This window comes from Oncorhynchus masou, unplaced genomic scaffold (genome assembly GCF_036934945.1).
Source record: "Oncorhynchus masou masou isolate Uvic2021 unplaced genomic scaffold, UVic_Omas_1.1 unplaced_scaffold_1736, whole genome shotgun sequence".
Classification (NCBI taxonomy): domain Eukaryota; kingdom Metazoa; phylum Chordata; class Actinopteri; order Salmoniformes; family Salmonidae; genus Oncorhynchus; species Oncorhynchus masou.
In genome coordinates this window covers 5,001-31,656 of record NW_027007507.1, presented here as the reverse complement: position 1 = coordinate 31,656, position 26,656 = coordinate 5,001, and the positions used below count along the sequence as shown (strand labels likewise).

The 26,656-nt window shown below is 44.4% G+C and overlaps 1 pseudogene; it reads left to right on the top strand.

The window, feature by feature from the left end:
• Positions 1-26,656, top strand: part of LOC135532122 (SLIT-ROBO Rho GTPase-activating protein 2-like) — a 58,576-nt pseudogene that overhangs the window by 29,664 nt on the left and 2,256 nt on the right.

Here is a 26,656-nt window from a genome sequence, read left to right as displayed (position 1 = left end):
TGGAAGCAGACGTTACACTTACACGTTCAAGTTAACCTAACCGGTACCCCCACACTGTAAAGGCTTTCTTCTACCTCCTTCTCTGACGAAGAGGTGGAATAAGGATCGGACCAAAATGCAACGTGGTTCGTTCGATACATCTTTAATTATGACGAAACACGAACAATACAAAACAACAAACATCGAAAACCGAAACAGCCCTGACTGGTGCAACAAACACAGAGACAGGAACAATCACCCATAAACACACAGTGAAACCCAGGCTACCTAAATATGGTTCCCAATCAGAGACAATGACTAACACCTGCCTCTGATTGAGAACCATATCAGGCCAGACATAGAAATAGACAAACAAGACATCCAACATAGAATGCCCACTCAGATCACACCCTGACCAACCAAAGCATAGAAACATACAAATAACCTATGGTCAGGGTGTGACACACACATTGACTCGGTACCGGTACCCCCTATATATAGCCCCGTTATTGTTATTTTATTGTGTTACTTTTTATTTTATTTTTGACTTAAATTTATTTAGTAAACATTTTCTTAACTCTATAAAGTTGAACTGCGTTGTTGGTTACGGGCTTGTATGTAAGAACTTCACGATAAGGTCTATCGCTGTTGTATTTGGCGCATGTGACAAATACAATTTGATTTGATGGATGGATTGAAAAATGGATGAAAGTGAGGTGCTGGTTGGAGTTCAGGTGGATTTACCTTGTTAACGATGAGGTTATGTCTGTTATTACAGAGGATGGACATTTTTTTCTATGTCTGTCTCTGCAGAGTAAGGAGGTTGGTGTCCAGCTTCAGGAGGATCTGATGAAGGTTCTGAACGAGCTCTATGCGGTAAGACTGACTCGTCACACACACACTCACTCTTCACCACAATGAGACTGTTGTTGTATGTGTAGGCCAGTCAACATAGCCGTTTGATAGTCACCATGTGTTTTTTAAATTTGTTTTTATTATTTTATTTTTGCATTTTTCAATTAAGAACATTCAAAACAAAAGTGAAAAGATATTAGACAACGATAGGACAAAGCGACAGTAACAGACGAACGTAACAAAAATAAATGATAATTATAATTATATAAACAAACATACAATAAGAAAAATAAAAAATAACAAAATAACGAGACATTGGATCACCTGCTGTAGGCTACATATTATACATTACGTGTGAAACATTATGTGAGGATTATATATAGATTCAATCAATGAGATGTGGGGGGAGATTCTCCATATAGTCAATAAAAGGTTGCCAAATTCTGTAAAATGTCTTTAACTTATTCCTCAAGCAGTAAGTGATTTTCTCCAAAGAGATACAACTATTAACTTCTGAAATCCACATTGCGACTGGCAGGGAGGAATCCAATTTCCATTTCAAGGCAATACATTTCTTGGCAATCGCTAGCAATATTTCTGTTAGCTTTATAGTATGGCTTTGCCTAAGATTGGTGTTAGTAAAGTTACCCAGTAGACAGACCTCCGGGTCTAAAGGGAATGCAACCCCGTGAATTGAGGATATGGTATCGCATACCCCCTGCCAGAAACCGTGTAGTTTTGAACACTGCCAAGTGGAATGGAGGAATGTTCCTTCATCTGAGCCACATCTAAAACATAGGGAGGAGATATCTGGGTTGAACTTGTGCAGTCTAGATGGGGTGATATAGAGCTGATGGAGGAAATTAAACTGGATCAGTCTGTATCTGGAGTTCAATGTGGATGTAACACCATCCCTGCATAGGTCACTCCATAGATCCTCATCAAGATCCAGATCTTTCTCCCATCTAAGTCGGGGTTTATCTAGCCCAGGCAGTGTTAGTCCTGACATAAGAGCATTGTAAACACGGGAAATGGTCTTGAACATTGGTTGGTCTGCGTGGCAGAGTTGTTCAATAGGTGACATCTTAGGTAGGTTCCATTGTCCCTTGAGAGTCACCCTAATAAAGTTTCGTAGTTGTAGGTAGCTAAAGAAGTCCCTGTTAGGCAAGTGGTATTTCTGTTTCAGCTGATCAAAAGACATAAGAACTCCCTCCTCGTAACAATGTTCCAGAAGAGTGATCCCCTTATCATACCATGGTCTAAAGTTACCATTCTGGAAAAACATAGGGATCAATCTATTGTTCCATAAAGGGGTTTTAGGGGAAAGGAATCCCCCTCGTCCGAACAGCTCATGCAGTTTGCACCATGCCAGGACAGAATGTATGATTAAAGGGTTGTCTGTGATGGTTTTTATAGATTTTCTGTCCCATTTGTAAAACAAATCTGCCCCAGTGTCATCATTTACCTCAAGCTTTTCAATGTTCAACCATGAGGGAGAGGGACCCTTGTCAAACCTCTGAGCCAGAAACCTAGACTGTGCAGCCCAGTAGTACATTCTAAAATTGGGGAGGTTTAAGCCCCTTGACTGTAATCAAGGGTCAGTTTATCCAGGCCAACCCTAGGGGTTTTGCCGTGCCAGATAAACCGTCTTGTCAGCTTGTCGAGAGAGGAAAAAAATGTTGCGGGAACAGGGATAGGGAGAGATTGAAACAGATATAGAAACCTGGGCAGGACATTCATTTTAATTGACCATAGGACCATTGGTAGAGTGAGAGGTAAGTCCATCCATTTACAAAGGTCAACCTCCACCTTTTGCAACAAACTGGTCAGATTGAGTTTATAGAGGTTGTTCAGATTACCATCCACCATTATGCCCAAATATGTGAAGCCCATAGGCGACCATCTGAAAGGAAACTTGTGCTTGATGGTATGATGGTCAAAGACAGACAACGGTAAGATTTCGCTTTTGTCAAGATTGACCTTATATCCAGAGAAAGAACTATAACACTGTAGTAGGATCTGCAAGTGAGAGAGGGAGTGTTCTGAGTTTGTTAGAAATAAGACAAGGTCGTCCGCAAAGAGTGATAATTTATGGGTATGGGGGCCCACCTCAAAGCCATGTATGTCAGGGCACGTTCTAATAGCCTCAGCCAACGGTTCGATGGCGAGGGCAAAGAGGTGGGGGCTAATTGGGCAACCTTGTCTGTTCCCCTATAAAGAGGGAAAGAGGAGGAAGTAATCCCATTGGTAGCAATCCTAGCTTTAGGAGATTTGTAGAGTGACTTTATCAAATTTACAAACACGGTACCTAAACCGAACTTTTCCAAGACGCGAAAGAGGTATGGCCATTCAACCCTATCAAAGGCATTTTCAGCGTCGAGGAGACTGCGACACTAGGTATTTTGTTTTTCTTAGCAAGGTGAATTATATCAAAGAACCTTCTGAGATTGTTGGAGGACAATCTATTAATTATGAAGCCAGTCTGATCTGGGTTGACCAACAGGGGAAGACATGACTCCAGTCTCTTAGATAGCATCTTGGTGACCAGTTTACAATCTGTGTTAAGGAGAGAGATTGGTCTATAGGAGGTGCACTTCAGCGGGTTTTTCCCTTTCTTGTGGATTACAGTAATCACTGCTTGAGAGGAGGACTCTGGAAAGCAGTTGTCTTCTCTGGCTTTTTTAAGTACCTCCATAAGGTAGGGGACCAACAGCTCCCTAAATTCTTTATAGAACTCTGAGGGAAGCCATCCTCCCGAGGAGATTTATTAGAAGGTAGGGATTTAATGGCCTCCAACAATTCAGGAACTGAGAAGTGTTCACTCAGGCGCGCTGTCTTCCCCTGACAGGCATGGGAGGTTGAGAGAGGAGAGAAAGGAGTCTATCTCTGATAGATCATCGCTTGATTGGGAAGTGTAGAGGTCTTCATAGTATTTCTTAAAAGTATTATTAATTTCAGTAGGGTCGAAGGATATCTCTTTTAGTAAGAGTTTCTATGGCATTAATTGTCCTCTTACTTTCCTCTGCTTTCAGTTGCCATGCCAATACTTTGTGAGCTTTCTCTCCAAGCTCATAATAGCGCTGTTTTGATTTAGTGATGGCCCTCTCAGCTTGATATGTGTTCAGAATATTATATTTAAGTTTTTTATTTACCAAAAGCCTGTATAGATCTTTAGTCGGGCCTCTTTGGTAGGTTTTCTCTAACTCGGAGATTTCAGATTCAAGGGCAATCAGTTCCGCACCATGTTTTTTCTTCAGCCCTTTAGTATAGGAAATAACCTGTCCCCTCAGATAGGCCTTCAATGTGTCCCAAAGAATGAAGCTGTCAGGAGCAGAGGGTTTGTTTGTCAAAGTAAAAATATTGATCTGCTCTTTGATGAATGCACAAAATTCAGGTTGCTTTAGAAGTGTAGGATTTAGTCTCCATCTATATGCTCCATTTACCTTGGTAGGAATGGAGATTGATAATACCAGAGGAGAATGGTCAATAAGCAATCTGGGGAGATACTCGATATCTAACACTCTATGAAACAGTTGTGTCGAAAGTAAAAAGTTATCTATGCGTGTGTGTATCTTGTGTGGGTGTGAATAAAAAGAGTAGTCCCTATCCTGTGGGTGCAACTGTCTCCAGATGTCTAGTAAATTGAGATCTTTCATTTACATTTACATTTAAGTCATTTAGCAGACGCTCTTATCCAGAGCGACTTACAAATTGGTGAATTCACCTTCTGACATCAGTGGAACATTATTAGCGGCCTTTTAAGCATTCTAGTACAGTTAAATAGTTAACACACACACAAGAGGCGTCACTACAGTCCCTGGTTTGAATCCAGGCTGTATCACATCCGGCCGGGATTGGGAGTCCCATAGGGCGGCGCACAATTGGCCCAGCGTTGTCCGGACCCTCATTGTTAATAAGAATTTGTTCTTACCTGACTTTCCTAGATAAATAAGTCACACACACAATTCTACTATTGTATTCATTTACATCACTGTCAATGAAATACTTTTATTTAAGGAAAACCGCAAACTCCACTATTGTGCCTAATCCTTATTGTGGCGAGCTTCACAATACATAACACAGTCAGGTCGAGCCTCATTAGCCAGATGAAGCTAGCTGGCTGCATACAACGTTAGCATTGGGCAACTGAGTTAAGTAGCTGGTCAGCCATGTATGTTCATGAACTGAAGTTCAATTTCAAAAGGAGAACAAGTGGCAACCAAGCTAATACTTACAAGGATTCCAAAATCGTTGCTAAGAATAATGAAAAAGACCACAGTTTGTACTGGTCATTGTTTTCAGGCTGGTTGTATTGGTGCTAGCTAGGTACCAAGCTAAAGCTAGCTACCCCAGTTATGGTTGAACCAATGATGCTTCATTACCAACGCGGTATTGTAAACATTGTTCGTGGCCGGTGTTTGCTTGTTTGCAGACTTTACAGCATTGACAGTGCTACTATATATTTTTTGACACGCAAAAACCCAAACGGCGTTCCATAGTATGATTGTCGTGAAGCTCATAGCAGTGACGCTATTACTGTGTAACTCCGGGTGATTGTCAAGGGCAGTGAATCCCATCATCTTGCCTTTAATGGATTTCACCTTTGAGTTGTCTCGCTGAAATGTTCTTCCTCTTCGATCGACACAGCAGACATTGTGGGCTAGGTTAGGAATGATGTGTTGCACATGCAGAGCAACATTTTACGTGCCGTTATTACGTCATGTATGCACGGTACCTTTGACATCGGTTTTTAACATTGGCGTTAAACTAGACACCGGATGATACCGATGTTGGTATTTTTAACTAATACCGTCAGATTCCGGTATGTTCACCGATATATCGTGCATTTCTAATTATGAGCATTCCAGACCATTATTGGTCGGTATTAGCCCAGAGAGGTGTCAATTCTGCTGCCAGCCAATAAAAACACAAAATCATTTGTGGTTGTAGCTCGTACAGTGAGCCCGTGTTAGATCTCTAATCGCATGACCTAGAAGTCAATGTATGTGACAAATAAAACAGTCATGAGCAAGAGGTGAGAGGTCACTCACATTGGGAGTCGGTGCCCGTGGGGTCTGAGGTGGCTACGGACACCAGAGACTTCTGGGTGGTGAGGGCCAGGGGGACGGCTGTAGGAGTAGACTCCTCCTTTACCACGTCACACACCGGCTCACTGTTGAAGGATGTCATGAATGACATGGTGAGCTTGCCGGCTTTGGTAAGAAGTGAGGGTTTATCAGAAGACCTATCAAGAACTGTATCTAAGCAAAAATTAAAATCTCCTCCAACCAGTAGCCATCCTGGTGGTGCTTGAGCGACCTGAAGGAAGACATTCTGAATAAACATATGGTCATCGAAGTTAGGAGCATAACTATTCAATAGGGTCCAAGACTCTGAAAACATATGCCCCTGCACCAAAACAAACCTGCCAGAGTGATCAGAGATGGTGTTGTTGACGCAGAAGGGGGTGTGTCTACTTATCAAAATTGCAGTTCCTCTTGCTTTGGAGTTAAAAGAGGATGCAAAAACTTGTCCTACCCATTCCCTCTTCAATTTCTTGTGTTCACTGGCTGTAAGATGTGTTTCTTGTAAAAACACAATGTCAGCCTTTAATTTCTTAAGGTATGTATAGACTCTTTTCCTTTTAATCGGGCTGTTAAGACCTTTTACGTTGAATGTGACATATTTTAGTGGGTTAAGCATAGGTTGGGTTTCAAATGTGTAACTGAATAGAAATCTATAATATGCAGATAATTAGGAAATGTTTCAACTTTGGTTTGAGCACAAAAGTGACCTGTGTGTCTCTTTAGGAAGGAAACAATAAACATAGAAAAAAGGAAGAAAAAAATAGTAAAAATCCCACCCACCCCGATTGTTAGGCTAGAACAACAGTCCCAACAATCAAACATGAATACACTTGTAGAGATACGTTGCTGCTCGCTTTCCATCTTGCTCTTACTAGCTAAACCTTGGCGTAAACTAAAACCTGCGAATAGATATTTATGGCTGAATATTTACTGCCCACGGTAAGGGATGCTTGAGTCTCTTTACGAAAGATTAACATAAATGAGGGGGAAAGCAGTGGGCCTAAACCTACTTATTGCTTCGCCCAGTAGATATGGACTAAACCAAAATATACTCTCCTGTAAATGTAATAGAACTCACATCGGGAAGATACGGTTAGTTGAAAATGTACAAATCAATTAAAGTGACCGGGAGATACCAGCAGTTCAATCCGGATAAGAGAAAACAAACGAACTGCGTTTTATCCCCCAGAGAGACCGTCCTGGCTCAGACGTTGCTCAGTTCTTTGAGAAAAGTGTGCACTTCTCCCGGTGTGTTGAAGAGATGGCTTCGGCCTTTGTACTGAACTTTCATCCGCGCAGGGTGGATGAGGTAGCCGGTGATGTTCTTCTCCTTCAGTGCTTTGGCGGCAGGTCTGAACTGCTTGCGGCGTCTGGCGAGATCCGCGCTCATATCTGGGAAAAGGCGGACCCTCTTTCCATCGATGGTGATGTCCCCTTTGGCTCTTGCGAGTTGCAGTATCTTCTCTCTGTCTTGGAAACGGAGGAACCTGATCAGGACGGCTCGTGGGGGCTCATCTGGCCAGGGTTTCGGAGCTGATGTTCTGTGAGCGCGTTCGATTTCCAGCGGTTTGGTGAAGTTGATTATGCCTAGGACCTCCGGGATCCATTGAGTGAAGAAACGGACCGGGTCACGGCCCTCGCTGTCCTCTTTCAATCCCACCACATGGATATCACTACATCTACTCTGGTTTTCCATCTGATCTACTTTGTTTTTGAGGTAGGCATTGTCCTTTTGCAGTTGTGTCAAGACCTGGTCATGTCTAGCGATGGTATCTTCAACTGTGCTAATGCGCAACTCTGCCTCAGTCGTCTCAAAAGGAGATCATTCATGGAGGATTTCAGGTCGTCAATGGAATGGAGTTCAGCCGATTTCTTATCGATTTTCAGAGAAAGACCTCTGTTACCATCCTGAATTTCCCGGAGGAGAGTAGCCAGCATGTCGGCAGGCTCGCAAAAGGCTGCTGAGAGCAACAGTCTGGAACTGTCATCTGAGTTATGGGGGCTAATGCTAATCTTGCTAGCTGTAGCGTTATCGTTATCTTGGGAATCAACGACGTTTTGGTCGTCCTTCTTGCCTCTCGGTCGGAGGTACATGGCTCTTTGGGAAGGTAAGTACTTGACAATTCATCAGCCGATGTTAGAATATTGTTTCAACGTTGTTATTTAGGTAAAAATAGAATAACTTTGAAGAGCTCGGTTTGTCAACGTCTGCTCAGCTCCGCGGCATCACGTGCTCCGTCACCATGTGTTTTAACTGTGTTTGTGGAGGAGGACATATTCCCAGGGAGATTCCCTGCTGGGAGGGAGGTTGTTCTCTGTTTAGGGGCAGCAGAGGAACCACATAACTATGTCAAGACCAGTAGCAGCAGACTAATAGTGTAATTACACAGTGAGACACTCCACTAGACAGAAATAGACCGACACACACACAGTATGGAGAGAGGACTGGGCTCAATGCCTGCATCAGTACTCCACAGAGTCTGACAGACAGAATGTGTTCGGTGCTGTGCAATTAATCATATCTATACATCACCTCAACTCCTGAACACCTCAGCTTTAAAGTGGCAATTGAAACAATAAGAAAAAACCAAGCGGCTCCCCGCCTCTGGTTCAGTTAAAAGCTGAAGGACCGGAGAAATGTAACAACTCTCAGATTAATGGATAGAGCTATGGATGCAACAACTGACTATCCATGATATCAACCAATAGCTTTAACCATGTTTCAAGACCATATGGTGTTTGTTTACATTTACTTTATTGACCAACATTGTAGTAAAACAATCTTATATTTTGGGTTCTGGTGGGGTGCGACTAAGCTCATGAGGCTTTTATAAGTTACATTCTTCAAGAATCAATGGGTACATGTCATTAATTTATAAGTTATATTCTTCAAGAATCAATGGGTACATGTCATTAATTTATAAGTTATATTCTTCAAGAATCAATGGGTACATGTCATTAATTTATAAGTTATATTCTTCAAGAATCAATGGGTACATGTCATTAATTTATAAGTTATATTCTTCAAGAATCAATGGGTACATGTCATTAATTTATAAGTTATATTCTTCAAGAATCAATGGGTACATATCATTAATTTATAAGTTACATTCTTCAAGAATCAATGGGTACATGTCATTCATTTATAAGTTATATTCTTCAAGAATCAATGGGTACATGTCATTAATTTATAAGTTATATTCTTCAAGAATCAACGGGTACATATCATTAATTTATAAGTTATATTCTTCAAGAATCAATGGGTACATGTCATTAATTTACAAGTTATATTCTTCAAGAATCAACGGGTACATATCATTAATTTACAAGTTATATTCTTCAAGAATCAACGGGTACATATCATTAATTTATAAGTTATATTCTTCAAGAATCAACGGGTACATGTCATTAATTTATGTCCAAAAATGAATGGAGCAACTGCAGATTGCCCCTTTAAGTGATCCTTTTTCAAGAGATTAGTGAATCTGAATCTGAGCCTTGCTTAGCTCTGGCCACACACACACACACACACACACACACACACACACACACACACACACCCTTGTGAAGCAGCAGTCTGATAGTTAAAGAGGGAAACTAAAGAGGGAAGTCGCTCTGGATAAGAGCGTCTGCTAAATGACTTAAATGTAAATGTAAATGAAACGCATGGGGTCGTCTGCCCATGTTTCCCTTTAAGTGGTCAGTGTTAGTGCTGACACACGTGTGTGGCATTCCCTGGCAGAGTTGTGTGTGTGAGAGAGACACAGAGACAAAGTGAAGAAAAGTGTGTGTGTTTATGTATGCACTTCAGGGTTTCCCTTAGGAAAATGTGGCGCCGGACATTTGACTGGCAGCATTTTAATTTACCGGACATTTGACTGGCAGCATTTTAATTTACCGGACATTTGACCGACAGCATTTGAATTTACCGGACATTTGACCGGCAGCATTTTAATTTACCGGACATTAGACCGGCAGCATTTTAATTTACCGGACATTTGACTGGCAGCATTTTAATTTACCGGACATTTGATAAACTTACTGAACCATATGAGTTAGGTGTGTAACCTGATTAGGGCGTTCACCCACGGTGCTCAGAATGACAGAAATCACATTTACATGATGGTAATTCATATTAACAGAACATGCAATTAGAGGATGCAACAATGTAAGGTATACTATAAGGTGCACTATATCTAAGGAAGTCTTGAGCTATTGCTCGCCTGAGGTTGAGTATACCGTAATAAGCTGTAGACTACACCACCTACTGAGAGAGTTCTCATCTGTATTCTTCGTAGCTGTTTACATACCACCTCAGTCAGAGGTTGGCACTAAGTTAGCATTGAATGAGCTGTATTCTGCCTTAAGCAAACAAAAAAAAGCTCACACAGAAGCAGCGCTCCTAGTTGCCGAGGACTTTAATGCAGGGAAACTTAAATCATTTTTACCAAATTTCTATTAGTATATTAAATGTGCAACCAGAGGGAAAAGAACTCTGGACCAACATACAGAGACGCATAGCTCTCTCTCACCCTCCATTTGGCAAATCTGACCATAATTCTATCCTCCTGATTCCTGCTTACAAGCAAAAACTAAAGCAGGAAGCACCAGTGACTCAGTCAATAAAAAGTGGTCAGATGAAGCTGATGCTACAGGACTGTTTTGCTAGCACATACTGGAATATTGAGGAGTACACCACATCTGTCATTGGCTTCATCAATAAGTGCATCGATGACGTTGTCCCCACAGTGACCGTACATACATATCCCAACCAGAAGCCATGGATTACAGGCAACATCCGCACTGAGCTAAAGGTTAGAGATGCCGCTTTCAAGGAGATGGACTCTAACCCGGAAGCTTATAAGAAATCCTGCTAAGACCTCCGACGAACCATCAAACAGGCAAAGTGTCAATACAGGACTAAGATTGAATCGTACTACACCGGCTCTGACGCTCACCGGATGTGGCAGGGCTCGCAAACTATTACAGACTACACAGGGAAGCACTGCCAAGAGCTGCCCAGTGGCACGATCCTACCAGATGAGCTAAACTACTTCTACGCTCGCTTCGAGGCAAATAACACGGAAACATGCATGAGAGCACCAGCTGTACCGGAAGACTATGTGATTGCACTCTCCGCAGCCGATGTGAGTAAGACCTTTAAACAGGTCAACATTCACCAGGGCCAGACGGATTACCATGATGTGTGCTGCGAGCATGCGCTGACCAACTGCCAAGTGTCTTCACTGACATTTTTAGCCTCTCCCTGTCCGAGTCTAATACCAACATGTTTTAAGCAGACCACCATAGTGCCTTTGCCCAAGAACACTAAGGTAACCTGCATAAATGACTACCGGCCCGTAGCACTCACGTCTGTAGCCATGAAGTGCTTTGAAAGGCTGGTCATGGCTCACATCAACACCATCATCCCAGAAACCCTAGACCCACTCCAATTTTCATACTGCCCCCACAGATCCACAGATGATGCAATCTCTATTACCCTCCACACTGCCCTTTCCAACCTGGACAAAAGTCGAACACCTATGTGAGAATGCTATTCATTGACTACAGCTCAGCGTTCAACACCATAGTGCCCCCACAGCTCATCACTAAGCTAAGGACCCTGGGACTAAACACCTCCCTCTGCAACTGGATCCTGGACTTCCTGACAGGCCGCCCCCAGGTGGTAAGGGTAGGTAACACACCTCTGGTTGAAACAGCTCTCATTCTCTTCTCCTTCACAGTAGAAGCCTCAAACAAATCAAATCAAATTTATTTCTATAGCCCTTCGTACATCAGCTGATATCTCAAAATGCTGTACAGAAACCCAGCCTAAAACCCCAAACAGCAAGCAATGCAGGTGTAGAAGCACGGTGGATAGGAAAACTCCCTAGAAAGGCCTTAACCTAGGAAGAAACCTAGAGAGAAACCAGGCTTTCCTATGTGGGGTGGCCAGTCCTCTTCTGGCTGTGCCAGGTGGAGATTATAACAGAACATGGCCAAGATGTTCAAATGTTCATAAATGACCAGCATGGTCCAATAATAATAAGGCAGAACAGTTGAAAATGGAGCAGCAGCACGGCCAGGTGGACTGGGGACAGCAAGGAGTCATCATGTCAGGTAGTCCTGAGGCATGGTCCTAGGGCTCAGGTCCTCCGAGAGATATAATAAATAATTAAATATATTTCCATCGATTGGTATTTCCATCAATGAATAGACGAATAAGCATTATTTTGATATGTGATTTTTTCTTCTCCAGGCCAGCGGCAATTTTATTAATCGTCTTTTTAAAATGATCGGCCAAAAGACGGCTATTACCGGCTAACAGAAACTCTGATGCGCATGCATGTGTGTGTGGAATTCCCTGTCAGCCAGTGGTATGCCAGTGCACCAGGCCTCTCATTCCTAACAATCCACTGTCCAGCGGTGTGACATTGTATGACACACACCCTTGAGAAGCACAGCTGGACAGTGTATGACACACAACCCTCTCTCTCTTGCTCTCTCTCTCTCTCTCTCTCTCACTGCTCCTCCTGTCCCCCTGTGTAGGTGATGAAGACATACCACATGTACAACACAGACAGTATCAACTCTGAGAACAAACTGAAGGATGCAGAGAAACAGGAGGAGAAGCAGATGGGGCGCTCTGGTCGCCAGGACGACAGACAGACTCCCAGGTCACCTGACACACTGGCCAGCATCAAGACGGAGGAGAAAAATGTCCGACGCTCCTCAGTCAAGAAGATAGAGAAGATGAAGGAGAAGGTAGAGCGTGTGTGTGTGTGTGTGTGTGTGTGTGTGTGTGTGTGTGTGCGTGTGTGTGTGTGTGTGTGTGTGTGTGTGTGTGTGTGTGTGTGTGTGTGTGTGTGTGTGTGTGTGTGTGTGTGTGTGTACAGGGACAAGAATATGAGAGCAGCCCTGTCTTGAGGAATGAGACCCTGAGACCTCTACTGACAGGTTGGCTGATGATGCAGGTCACACAGCACAGTCCATTATAGTGTGTGTGCATATACAGTTGAAGTCAGATGTTTACATACACCTTAGCCAACTACATTTAAACTCAGTTATTCACAATTCCTGACATTTAATCCGAGAAAAAATTCCCTGTTTTAAGTCAGTTAGGATCACCACTTTATTTTAAGAATGTGAAATGTTAGAATAATTGTAGAGAGATTGATTTATTTCAGCTTTTATTTCTTTCATCACATTCCCAGTGGGTCAGAAGTTTACATACACTCAATTAGTATTTGGTAGCATTGTCTTCAAATAGGGTCAAACGTTTCAGGTAGCCTTCCACAAGCTTCCCACAATAAGTTGGGTGAATTTTGGCCCATTCCTCCTGACAGAGCTGGTGTAACTGAGTCAGGTTTGTAGGCCTCCTTGCTCGCACATGCTTTTTCAGTTCTGCAAAAAAATTCTATAGGATTGAGGTCAGGGCTTTGTGATGGCCACTCCAATACCTTGACTTTGTTGTCCTTAAGCCATTTTTCCACAACTTTGGAAGTATGCTTGGCGTCGTTGTCCATTTGGAAGACCCATTTGCGACCAAGCTTTAACTTCCTGACTGATGTCTTGAGATGTTGCTTCAATATATCCTCATAATTTTCCTACCTCATGGTGCCATCTATTTCATGAAGTGCACCAGTCCCTCCTGCAGCAAAGCACCCACACAACATGATGCTGCCACCCCCGTGCTCCACGGTTGGGATGGTGTTCTTCAGCTTGCAAGCATCCCCCTTTTTCCTCCAAACATGACGATGGTCATTATGGCCAAACAGTTTCATCAGACCAGAGGACATTTCTCCAAAAAGTACAATCTTTGTCCCCTTTTGCAGTTGCAATCCGTAGTCTGGCTTTTCTATGGTGGTTTTGGAGCAGTGGCTTCTTCCTTGCTGAGCAGCCTTTCAGGTTATGTCGATATAGGACTCTTTTTACTGTGGATATAGATACTTTTATACCTGTTTCCTCCAGCATCTCCACAAAGTCCTTTGCTGTTGTTCTAGGATTGATTTTCACTTTTCGCACCAAAGTACGTTCATCTCTTCCTTCCTGAGCAGTATGACGGCTGCGTGGTCCCATGGTGTTTATACTTGCGTACTATTGTTTGTACAGATGAACGTGGTACCTTCTGGCGTTTGGAAATTGCTCCCAAGGATGAACCCGACCTGTGGAGGTTTACAAATTTTTTTCTGAGGTCTTGGCTGATTTCTTTTGATTTTCCCATGCTATCAAGCAAAGTGGCACTGAGTTTGAAGGTGGGCCTTGAAATACATCCACAGGTACACCTCCAATTGACTCAATTATCAGAAGCTTCTAAAGCCATGACATCTTGTTCTGGAATTTTCCAAGCTGTTTAAAGACACAGTCAACTTAGTGTATGTAAACTTCTGACCCACTGGAATTGGGATACAGTGAAATAATCTTTCTATAAACAATTGTTGGAAAAATTACTTGTGTCATGCACAAAGTAGATGTCCTAACAGACTTACCAAAACTATAGTTTGTTAACAAGGAATTTGTGGAGTGTTTGAAAAACGAGTTTTCATGACTCTAACATAAGAGTATGTTAACTTCTGACTTCAACTGTACCTGCATGTGTGTTGTTCATGAATGATGTATGAGTTTGTAACTGGCTTAAACCTCTAGCCATGTTCTACTACAGTGGGGGCTCTGTCAGAGAGACAAGACCCTACCACTGGCCTTACTATTATCTACCAGTATAGATTTTGTTCTCTCTCTCAATCCTGTTATCTCTCTTTCTCACTCTCACTCCCTCTCTTCCTCTCTCTCTTTCTCCCTCTATCTCGTCTTTTCTCCCTCTCTCTCTCTCACTCTCACTCCCCCTCTCTCTCTTCCTCTCTCTCTTTCTCCCTCTCCTCTCACTCCCTCTCCTATCTCCTATCTTTCTCCCTCTCTCCTCTCACTCCCTCTCTCTATCTCCTCTCTATATCCTCTCTTTTACCTCTCTTGTTCTCTCTCTCTGTCTCTCTCGTTCTCCCCCTCTCTATCTTGCTCTCTTTCACCCCCCCCCCTCTCTCTCTGTGTCCCTCTCAGAGGCAGGCTAAGTACACAGAGAACAAGCTGAAAGCAATCAAGGCAAGGAATGAATACCTGCTGGCTCTGGAGGCTACGAACAGCTGTGTCTTCAAATACTACATCCATGACTTGTCTGATATCATTGACGTGAGTACACATATACACACAACCTGTTGGTATGGTAAAAATAGATACATACTCCAGCAGTCTTTCTGGGAGCCAGAGAACAACTGATTATGTAGTCCAGCATCCATCTCAGCCCACCACCTCTCCCTGCAGCACGTAGACCCGTCAGTCAGCCTTAACTCAACTTAACAAGACCTACTGCAAGCAGAGCAGGGCTCTCCCCTCATCCCCATCATCCCTACTCCCCCTCATCCCTTCTTTCACACTGACAGGACTCTCCCTCTCAACACCCTCCTGCCTCATCCTCTTCCTCCCTCTCTCTCCTGACCCTTAACAAGGACCACTGACAGGACTCTCCCTCTCTATACCCTCCTCCCTCATCGTTCTCTTCCTCCCTCTCTCCTGACCCTTAACAAGGACCACTGACAGGACTCTCCCTCTCTACACCCTCCTCCCTCATCCTTCTCTTCCTCCCTCTCTCTCCTGACCCTTAACAAGGACCACTGACAGGACTCTCCCTCGTCTTCTGTTTCCTCCTCCTCTCCCCTCTGGTCTCATTACTGTAGTCTGCCCTTTACTATAGACTGAGAGACTGTGGGTTAGCCTTTGGCTATATGAACAGGAATGATGATGATTGATGAAGTACTTCTAATGCTCCTTCACTCATTCTGTCTGAAGGGTTAGCATGTAGCATACCTTCTCTCATTCTGTCTGAAGGGTTAGCATGTAGCATACCTTCTCTCATTCTGTCTGAAGGGTTAGCATGTAGCATACCCTCACACATTCTGTCTGAAGGGTTAGCGTGTAGCATACCTCTCATTCTGTCTGAAGGGTTAGCATGAAGCATATCTTCACAAATTCTGTCTGAAGGGTTAGCATGTAGCATACCTTCTCTCATTCTGTCTGAAGGGTTAGCATGTAGCATACCGTCACTAAATTCTGTCTGAAGGGATAGCATGTAGCATACCTTCACTCTCATGAATGATGGTGTAGCATGCACTGTAGCATGTACTGTAGTATGTACTGTAGTATGTACTGTAGCATGTACTGTAGTATGTACTGTAGTATGTACTGTAGCATGTACTGTAGTATGTACTGTAGTATGTACTAGAGGTTGACCGATTATGATTTTTCAATGCCGATACCGATTATTGGAGAACCAAAAAGCCGATACCGATTAATCGGACAATTTTTATTTATTTATTTGTAATAATGACAATTACAACAATACTGAATGAACACTTATTTTAACTTAATATAATACATCAATAAAATCAATTTAGCCTCAAGTAAATAATGAAACATGTTCAATTTGGTTTAAATAATGCAAAAACAAAGTGTTGGAAAATAAAGTAAAAGTGCAATATGTGCTATGTAAGAAAGCTAACGTTTAAGTTCCTAGCTCAGAACATGAGAACATATGAAAGCTGGTGGTTCCTTATAACATGAGTCTTCAATATTCTCAGGTAAGAAGTTTTAGGTTGTAGTTATTATAGGAATTATAGGACTATTTCTCTCTATACCAGTTGTATTTCATTAACCTTTGACTATTGGATGTTCTTATAGGCACTTTAGTATTGCCAGTGTAACAGTATGGTTTCCGTCCCACTCCACTCGAACCAGGAACACAACGACAACAGCCACCCTCGAAGCAGCGTTACCCATGCAGAGCAAGGGGAACAACCACTCCAAGGCTCAGAGCGAGTGACGTTTGAAATGCTATTAGCGCGCACTAACTAGCTAGCCATTTCACTTCGGTTACACCAGCCTCATCTCGGGAGTTGATAGGTTTGAAGTCATAAACAGCGTAATGCTTGAAGCACAACGAAGAGCTGCTGGCAAAACGCAAAGAAAGTGCTGTTTGAATGAATGTTTACGCGCCTGCTTCTGCCTACCACCGCTCCGTCAGATACTTAGATACTCGTATGCTTGTATGCTCAGTCAGATTATATGCAACGCAGTACACGCTAGATAATATCTAGTAATATCATCAACCATGTGTAGTTAACTAGTGATTATGATTGATTGTTTTTTATAAGATAAGTTTAATGGTAGTGTAACCGATGTGAAATGGCTAGCTAGTTAGCGGTGGTGCGCGCAAATAGCGTTTCAATCGGTGACGTCACTCGCTTTGAGACCTTGAAGTAGTGGTTCCCTTGCTCTGCAAGGGCCGCAGCTTTTGTGGAGCGATGGGTAACGATGCTTCGTGGGTGTCAGTTGTTAATGTGTGCAGAGGGTCCCTGGTTCGCGCCCGGGTATGGGCGAGGGGACGGTCTAAAGGTAACGAAATTTCTGGACTATAAGCTGCTACTTTATTCCCACGCTTTGAACCTCGCGGTTTATACAATGACGCGGCTAATTTATGGATTTTTCCCGCTTTCACAAGATTCACTGAGTCCGTGCAAAAAAGACAACAAAAGCTTTCAGAGGGAAGAAATGCAGATGGCCCAAAGTATTTGCAGCCACTCGACACCAGTGTAATTCGTGCATTTAAGGTGGCGCTCCGTGTTCAGTGGGAGGCTTGAATGACAAGTGGGGAGAAATCCTTCACTAAAACGGGACGCATGCAAAGAGCAACTTATGGTCAAGTCTGCCAGTGGGTCCTGAAAACGTGGAGCATTGTCAAAAAATCCACTATCATCAACGGGTTTCGAAAGGCTGGACTGCTGCGTGTTGAAGGGGCAGCATGAGCTCAGCGGGGAATTTTCCTCCAGATGAAAGTGACGAGAGCGACAATGAAAACAATCCAACAAGAACAGAAGCAATTCTGAGGCTATTCAACTCCGACACCGAAGGAGATGACTTCAGTGGTTTCAGTGCACAGGAGGAGGAAGATAGTGACCAATGACTTTCTTGGTCGGCTGCTATTTTTTATATTTTTGTTACAAGCCGTGTTTCGTTAAAGCCTATTTATTTTTGTTACAAGCCGTGTTTCGTTAAAGCCTGTTTATTTTTGTTACAAGCCGTGTTTCGTTTAAAGGCTGTGTAAAGTTAATTTGTTTCAATGTCCGGTAGGCACCTGTGGCTTATAGACATGTGCGGCTTATTTATGTACAAAATACATATTTTTTAATAATTCACTGGGTGCGGTTTATATTCAGGTGCGCTTAATAGTCCAGAAATTACGGTATACTGTTACATTGGTGCCGTGACCCGGATCACTGGTTGCTGCGGAAAAGGGGGTGAGTGTAACCGATGTGAAATGGCTAGCTAGTTAGCGGTGGTGCGCGCTAATAGCCTTTTGATCTGTGACTTCACTTGCTCTGAGACCTTGAAGTAGTGGTTCCCCTTGCTCTGCAAGGGCCGTGGGTTTTGTGGAGCGATGGGTAACGATGCTTCATGGGTGACTGTTGTCTGTGTGCAGAGGGTCCCTGGTTCGAGCCCGGGTAGGGGCGAGGGGACTGACTAAAGTTACAGTATACTGTTACATTGATGCTGGTGACCATGATTACTGATGTAAGATTGGATCCCCGAGCTGACAATGTGAAAATCTATCTCGGTGTCCAAAAATACAGATTTCCAATTGTTTTGAAAACTTGAAATCGGCCCTAATTCATCTGCCATTCCGATTAATCGGTCGACCTCTTGTATGTACTGTAGCAATTACTGTAGTACGTTTGAATGGACGTCCATGGGAATATCTCATTGCCTAAGACGTATTGCGTTGATTTGAACCATGCCTTTGTAAGCATCTCTTTGAATTAATCAACTCTCTCTCTCTCTCTCTCTCTCTCTCTCTCTCTCTCTCTCTCTCTCTCTCTCTCTCTCTCTCTCTCTCTCTCTCCCCTCCCTTCCTCTGTCAGTGCTGTGACCTGGGCTACCATGCCAGTCTCCACCGTGCGTTGCGAACCTACCTGTCAGCCGAGATGAACGTGGAGGCGTCTAAACACAGCGGTCTGGAGGGCCTGGAGGGGGCAGCAGAGAGCCTGGAGCCCAACGGGGACAAGCAGAGACTGATGGAAACCTACAACAACGTCTTCTGTCCCCCCATGCGCTTCGACTTCCAGTCACACATGGGAGACACGGTAGGGGGGGGTAGTAAGTGTGTCTGTGAGCTTAAACCAATTGTGTGTCGATCTATCTCTTACTCTCTCCCTCTCTCTATCCCTAACTCTCTCTCTCTCTCTCTCTCTCTCTCTCCATCTCTCCCTTCTCTCTCTGTCCATCTCTTAATCTATCCCTCTCTCTCCATCTCTCCCTCTCTCTCTGTCCATCTCTTCATCTATCCCTCTCTCTCTCCATCTCTCTCCCTCTCTCTCTGTCCATCTATCTCTCTCTCTCTGTCCATCTCTCTCCCTCTCTCTCTGTCCATCTCTCTCCCTCTCTCTGTCCATCTCTATATCTCTCTCCCTCTATCTATCTATCTTTCTCCTCTCTTGCTCTCTCTCCCTCCCCTCTCCCTATCTATCCCTCTATCTATCTATCCATCTATCTTGTCACGGCCGTCGAATGAAGTAGACCAAAGCGCAGCGTGGCGAGCGCACATATTCCTTTTTATTAGAATGATGCCGACAAAAACAATAAACAATACAAAAACAACCGTGACGCTTAAGGGCTAAGTGCCACAAACAAAGTTAACTTCCCACACTGAAAAAGAGGCAAAGGGCTACCTAAGTATGGTTCCCAATCAGAGGCAATGATAGACAGCTATCCCTGATTGAGAACCATACCCGGCCAAAACATAGAAATACAAATCATGGAAAACAAAAACATGGAATGCCCACCAAATCACACCCAGACTAAACAAAATAGAGACATAAAAAGGCTATCTAAGGTCAGGGCGTGACATCTATCTATCGATCCCTCTATCTATCCCTCTATCTATCCCTCTATCTATCCCTATATCTATCCCTATATCTATCCCTATATCTATCTATCTATCTATCTATCTATCTATCTATCTATCTATCTATCTATCTGTCTGTCTGTCTGTCTGTCTGTCTGTCTGTCTGTCTGTCTGTCTGTCTGTCTGTCTGTCTGTCTGTCTGTCTGTCTGTCTGTCTCCCTCTCTCACGCGCTCTCTCTCTGTCCATCTCTATCCCTCTCTCTCTCTCTCTCTGTCTGTCTATCTATCTATCTATCTATCTATCTATCTATCTATCTATCTATCTATCTATCTATCTATCTATCTATCTATCTCCCTCTCTCGCGTCCCCTCTCTCTGTCCATCTCTATCCCTCTCAATTCAATTCAATTCAAGGGGCTTTATTGGCATGGGAAACATGTGTTAACATTGCCAAAGCAAGTAAGGTATATAATATATAAAGTGAAATAAACAATAAAAATTAACAGTAGACATCACACATACAGAAGTTTCAAAACAATAAAGACATTACAAATGTCATATTATATATATATACAGTGTTTTTACAATGTGCAAATGGTAAAGGACAAAGATAAAATAAATAAGCATAGATATGTGTTGTATTTACAATGGTGCGTGTTCTTCACTGGTTGCCCTTTTCTCGTGGCAACAGGTCACAAATCTTGCTGCTCTGATGGCACACTGTGGAATTTCACCCAGTAGATATGGGAGTTTTTCAAAATTGGATTTGTTTTCGAATTCTTTGTGGATCTGTGTAATCTGAGGGAAATATGTCTCTTAATATGGTCATACATTGGGCAGGAGGTTAGGGAAGTGCAGCTCAGTTTCCACCTCATTTTGTGGGCAGTGAGCACATAGCCTGTCTTCTCTTGAGAGCCATGTCTGCCTACGGCGGCCTTCTCAATAGCAAGGCTATGCTCGCTGAGTCTGTACATAGTCAAAGCTTTCCTTAATTTTGGGTCAGTCACAGTGGTCAGGTATTCTGCCGCTGTGTACTCTCTGTGTAGGGCCAAATAGCATTCTAGTTTGCTCTGTTTTTTTGTTAATTCTTTCCAATGTGTCAAGTAATTATCTTTTTGTTTTCTCATGATTTGGTTGGGTCTAATTGTGCTGTCATGGGGCTCTGTAGGGTGTGTTTGTGAACAGAGCCCCATGACAGCAGCACAATGGGTGACCTCTCTCTCTCTCTCCGTCTATCTATCTATCTATCTATCTATCTATATATCTATCTATCTATCTATCTCCCTCTCTCACGCTCTCACGCTCTCTCTCTGTCTATCTCTCTCAAAACCTAGAGGGCAGAGAGGGAGTATACGTGACAGTTCCAAAAGAATAAAGACATTTCAAATGTCATATTATGTATATATGCAGTGTTGTAACCATGTGCAAATGGTTAAATATGGGTTGTATTTACAATGGTGTTTGACCTCTCTCCATCCATCTCTCTCTCTAGATGGGGTTAGTTTGTGCCTAGCAGCCGCTAGAAGGGGAGTTACTCCAGAGGTGTCAGCAGCTGCAGTCCTGTCTCTCCACCTCAAGATTGAGAATGAGGAGGTGAGACCTGCACTCCTCTCACCTCCTAAATCCATAATTTAACCCCCTCACCCCCATCTCTCACCTTATCACTCCAACATCTAACCCCCTCATCCCCCATCTTTCACCTCATCACTCCAACATCTAACCCCTCATCCCCCATCTTTCACCTCATCACTCCAACATCTAACCCCCTCATCCCCCATCTTTCACCTCATCACTCCAACATCTAACCCCCATCCCCATCTTTCACCTCATCACTCCAACATCTAACCCCCATCCCCCATCTTTCACCTCATCACTCCAACATCTAACCCCTCATCCCCCATCTTTCACCTCATCACTCCAACATCTAACCCCCTCATCCCCCATCTTTCACCTCATCACTCCAACATCTAACCCTCATCCCCCATCTCTCACCTCATCACTCCAACATTTAACCCCCACCCCATCTTTCACCTCATCACTCCAACATTTAACCCCCTCACCCCCATCTTTCACCCTCATCACTCCAACATTTAACCCCTCACCCCCCATCTCTCACCTCATCACCCAGCATTTAACCCCTCACCCCCATCTCTCACATCACTCCAACATTTAACCACCACCCCCACCTCTCACCTCATCACTCCAACATTTAACCCCTCACCCCATCTCTTACCTCATCACTCCAACATTTAACCCCCACCCCCATCTCTCACCTCATCTTACCATAGCCTCTTCTGTTAACTCTGACAGTTGTCATCTATGTCTGCCCACTCACACATATTCCACCCACTGCTGTTGAGAGTGTGACACCATCATTCCTTCTCTCTCTCTCTCCCCCTCAACCCCTCTCTCCCTCCTCTCCCCCTCTCCCCCCTCTCCACCCTCCCTTTCTTCCTCCTCTTTCTTCCCCCCTCTCTTTTTCTACCCTCTCTCTCTCTCTCTCTCTCTCTCTCTCTCTCTCTCTCTCTCTCTCTCTCTCTCTAGGTGAAGAAGACTATGGAGGCCACTCTGTCGACCATCCAGGACATGGTCACCGTGGAGGACTATGAGGTCAGCGAGTGTTTCCACCACAGCAACTCCATGGAGTCTGTCAAGTCCACCATGAGCCAATCATTCCTCAGCAAACCCAGCCTGGCCAAGAGACGGGCCAATCAACAGGAAACGGAGCAGTTCTACTTCACTGTGAGGACCAATCACAGAGCAGAGATGTGTTGTGTTATTCAGGAAGAGGAGGAGTCAGTGAGGTCTTGTTGTGGTGACACACACATCTGCTCCATAAGGCGGTGTCAGTGATGTCATGATGATACACACTCAATCATTGTGCACAGTAGCTAACTTCTCTCTTCTCTCTCTCTCTCTCTCTCTCTCTCTCTCTCTATCTCTCTCTCTGTCTTTCTCTGTCTCTCTGTCTGCCCGCTCCCTCTCTGTCGCTCTCTGTCTCGCTCGCTCTTTCGCACTCTCTCTCGCTCTCTGTCTCTCTTTCTCTCTCTCTCTTTTCTCTCTGTCTCTCTCTTTCTGTCTCTCTGTCTTGCTCGCTCTCTCTGTCGCTTCTCTGTCTCGCTCGCTCTTTCGCACTCTCTCGCCTCTCTGTCTCTCTCTCTTTCTCTCTCTATGTATGTTGTAGAAACTGAAGGAGTTTCTGGAGGGCCGGAACTTGATCACCAAACTGGAGGCCAAACATGACTTGATCCAGAAGACCCTGGGAGAGAGTGAGTCACACACTCTTAACTCACACACAGTCACATACACAGTCCACTGGATGTTTGTAACTGAGGATGTCACTGGGAGGTGTAGGCCGGAGCAGGCCCCAGAGACACAGGAAGGGGCCACACTGGGGAGCAGGATGGGGCAGTGGGGGATAGGATGCGTGTGTTGCACTGCAGGCCCATCTGTGGATGTAACTGTAGGTTGGGGAGGGAGATCCTCTGGGATGTGTGTAGCTAGAGCTACACAGGACAATCACTCAGAAGTGTGTGCATGTAAGCACGTAAGCGTTTGTGTTAGCGTGTGTGTGTTAGCATGTGTGTGTGATAGTGCGTGTGTGTTAATGTGTGTGTGTGTATTTCAGGGGAAGTCTGTCACAGTTCTTGTCCAGCTGTGGCCCTTTCCTTCTGTCGCCTGTTCTGCTATAACTAACTAACAGTCTCTCTCTCTCTCTCTCTCTCTCTTTCTCCTATTCTCTCTGCGCTTTCTCTCTCTCTCTTTCTCCCTCCCTCCTATTCTCTCTGCTCTCTCTCTCTCCCCACCCCCTCTTCCTGTGTCTTCCCTGCTTTAGGTCAGAAGACTGACTGTTGCCTTGCCAGGTAGGTGTGGTAAAGAAACACACACACATACCATTGGGAGTTTCAATAGTTGGCTCGATTTGACTGCTGCAAGGGTGTGTTTATGGGTACATACTCATTCTAATATTGCATTGTGTGTGTGTGTGTGTGTGTGTGTGTGTGTGTGTGTGTGTGTGTGTGTGTGTGTGTGTGTGTGTGTGTGTGTGTGTGTGTGTGTGTGTGTGTGTGTGTGTGTGTGTGTGTGTGTGTGTGTGTGTGTGTGTGTGGTGTGTGTGTGAGTTCACATAGATTATTTCCAGAGTTGTGTATAAATAGTATCTCTCTGGAGGTGTAATGACAGTGCAATGTTTTGTTCTTTCTTTCTTTCGATATCTCTTTCTTTGTTTCACTCTGCTGTCTCTCTCCCTCCCTTCTCTCTCTCTTTCCCCTCTTCCTCCTCTCCAGTGACAGGAGGAACTCTGCACTACGGAATCAGGTAATTTCTCTCTCCATTCAGAGTGTGGTTTTCTATGTGTACGTTTCTCTGTGTGTGTGTGGTTTTACCTTTTACCTGGAGAAGCTCCATGTCTTTCTTATGCTAGGTCTACAGACTACACTATCTGAAACAGTTGTGCAAATAAGACTTCTGGTCTATTATACCATGTGGTGAGTGTAGCTAGCGCCCCCAGTGGGAGCCTTCTGTTATGATCCTCTGTTGTCACACCCCCGTCCAAAGATCTAACAGCAGGCAGCTTCTGAACAGCGTACAACCGCACTGATACACACAGACATGTCACACACACAGACACACACACACATGCACAACAACAAAAACAACACACACACACACACAGAGAAGGTTTCCAGATTCCCCTGCCCTCGTCAGATAGTAATCTGTGGAAAACCTAAACAAAGGGAAGAGGGAAGAAGTTGTCTCCTAGCAACAGCTTGCTTCTGTATTCCCGCGCTTCCCCCTCCGACGTCTCTTCTTCCTTGATGTGTGTGTGGTTCAAGCAGGTCTGACTCCTTTTGTATGTGATGTGTGCCGAATTGGATATGTGACTCTTGTGTCCGTGTGTAAATAATGTTCTCCCTGTCTGAACCCTGTCTGAACTCTGTCTCAACACTAGCTACTGTACCTACTGCTCTCCATCCCTCTCTCCCCTCCTCCTCCCCGCTGTCCTACAGAGGGAAATGGTCAGGGAATTCTCTCCATCCCTCTCTCCCCTCCTCCTCCCTGCTGTCCTACAGAGGGAAATGGTCAGGGAATTCTCTCCATCCCTCTCCCTCCTCCTCCCCGCTGTCCTACAGAGGGAAATGGTCAGGGAATTCCTCCATCCCTCTCCCTCCTCCCCCCGCTGTCCTACAGAGGGAAATGGTCAGGGAATTCTCTCCATCCCTCTCCCCTCCTCCTCCCCGCGTCCTACAGAGGGAAATGGTCATGGAATTCTCTCCATCCCTCTCTCCCCTCCTCCTCCCTGCTGTCCTACAGAGGGAAATGGTCAGGGATTCCTCCCCTCCCCCTACTGGTTACCTGGGCCGTGTATTCTATGCTCCTCTAATCCTCCTCTTCTCTCCTCCTCTCTCAGCAGGCTGGCCATGTCATCCCTCTGATGGTGGAGAGCTGTATCCACTTCATCAGTCGCCATGGTGAGGACGCCCTGCTCTGAACTCAGATTGGCTGTTTCCTGGGCCAAGGATTGGCTGTGTGGTTGGATTTTTTGTTGTTGGCTTTGCAGAGGCAAAATATTTTTTTAAATAGAATAATGTTAAGTATTGTGAATTTGCAATATAAATGATTAAACACTACAGAAGAATGAAGGGCCTGTGTCTGTCTGTTGTCTAGAAGATCAGTAACACCCCTCCCTCTCTCTCTCTCTCTCTCTCTCTCTCTCTCTCTCTCTCTCACTCTCTCTCTATCTATCTATCTATCTATCAATCTCTCTCTCCCCCTTCTCTCTCTCCACCCCCTCTCTTTTTCCCTCTCTCTATCGTCCACCCCTCTCTATCGGCCCCCTCTCTCTCTCGCTCTCTCTCTACCCTCTATCCCCCCCCCTTCTCTCTCTCTCTCTCTCTCTCTCTCTCTCTCTCTCTCTCTCTCTTTCCCCGCTGTCTGCAGGTCTGCACCATGAGGGCATCTTCAGAGTGTCTGGCCTCAGGTGGAGGTCAATGACATCAGGAACGCCTTTGAGAGAGGTAAGACTACACTACCCAGAAAGCCCAGCACCAGCCATAGCATAAACAGAAGGACCTGCTTATCTCACACAATATTCCTTTACCCCCGCCCCTTTATATCATTCCGCTTCTTTCGTACCCCCCCGATCTTTCTCTCTTTTACCTTCTCTCTGTCTTTATTCTCCCACCCGATCTTTCTTTCACCTTCTCTCTGTCTTTATTCTCCCACCCTGTCTGTAGGTGAGGACCCATTGGCAGGAGATCAGAATGATCATGACATGGACTCCATCGCTGGTGTTCTAAAGCTCTACTTCAGAGGACTGGACCACGCCCTCTTCCCCAAGGAAGTCTTCCATGACATCATATCCTGTGTCTGTGAGTCTCCGCCAGAGCCAAGCCTTTTACATTATCTTACTATACACTGTCCAGAGTGGTGTGTGTGTGTGTGTGTGTGTGTGTGTGTGTGTGTGTGTGTGTGTGTGTGTGTGTAGTGCGTGTGTGTGATAGTGCGTGTGTGTGTGATTTTGTGTTTGTGTGGGTGCGTGTGTGTAGCGTGTGTATGTGTATTTCAGGGAAGTCTGTCACAGTTCTTGTCCAGCTGTGGCCCTTTCCTGGTCTCCTGTTCTGCTATAACTAACTAACAGTCTCTCTCTCTCTCTCTCTCTCTCTCTGTATCTCTCTCTCTCTCACTCTGTATCTCTGTATCTCTCTCTCGCTCTCTCATTCTCTCTCTTTCTCCCTCCCTCATATTCTCCCTGTTCTCTCTCTCTCTCTGTATCTCTGTATCTCTC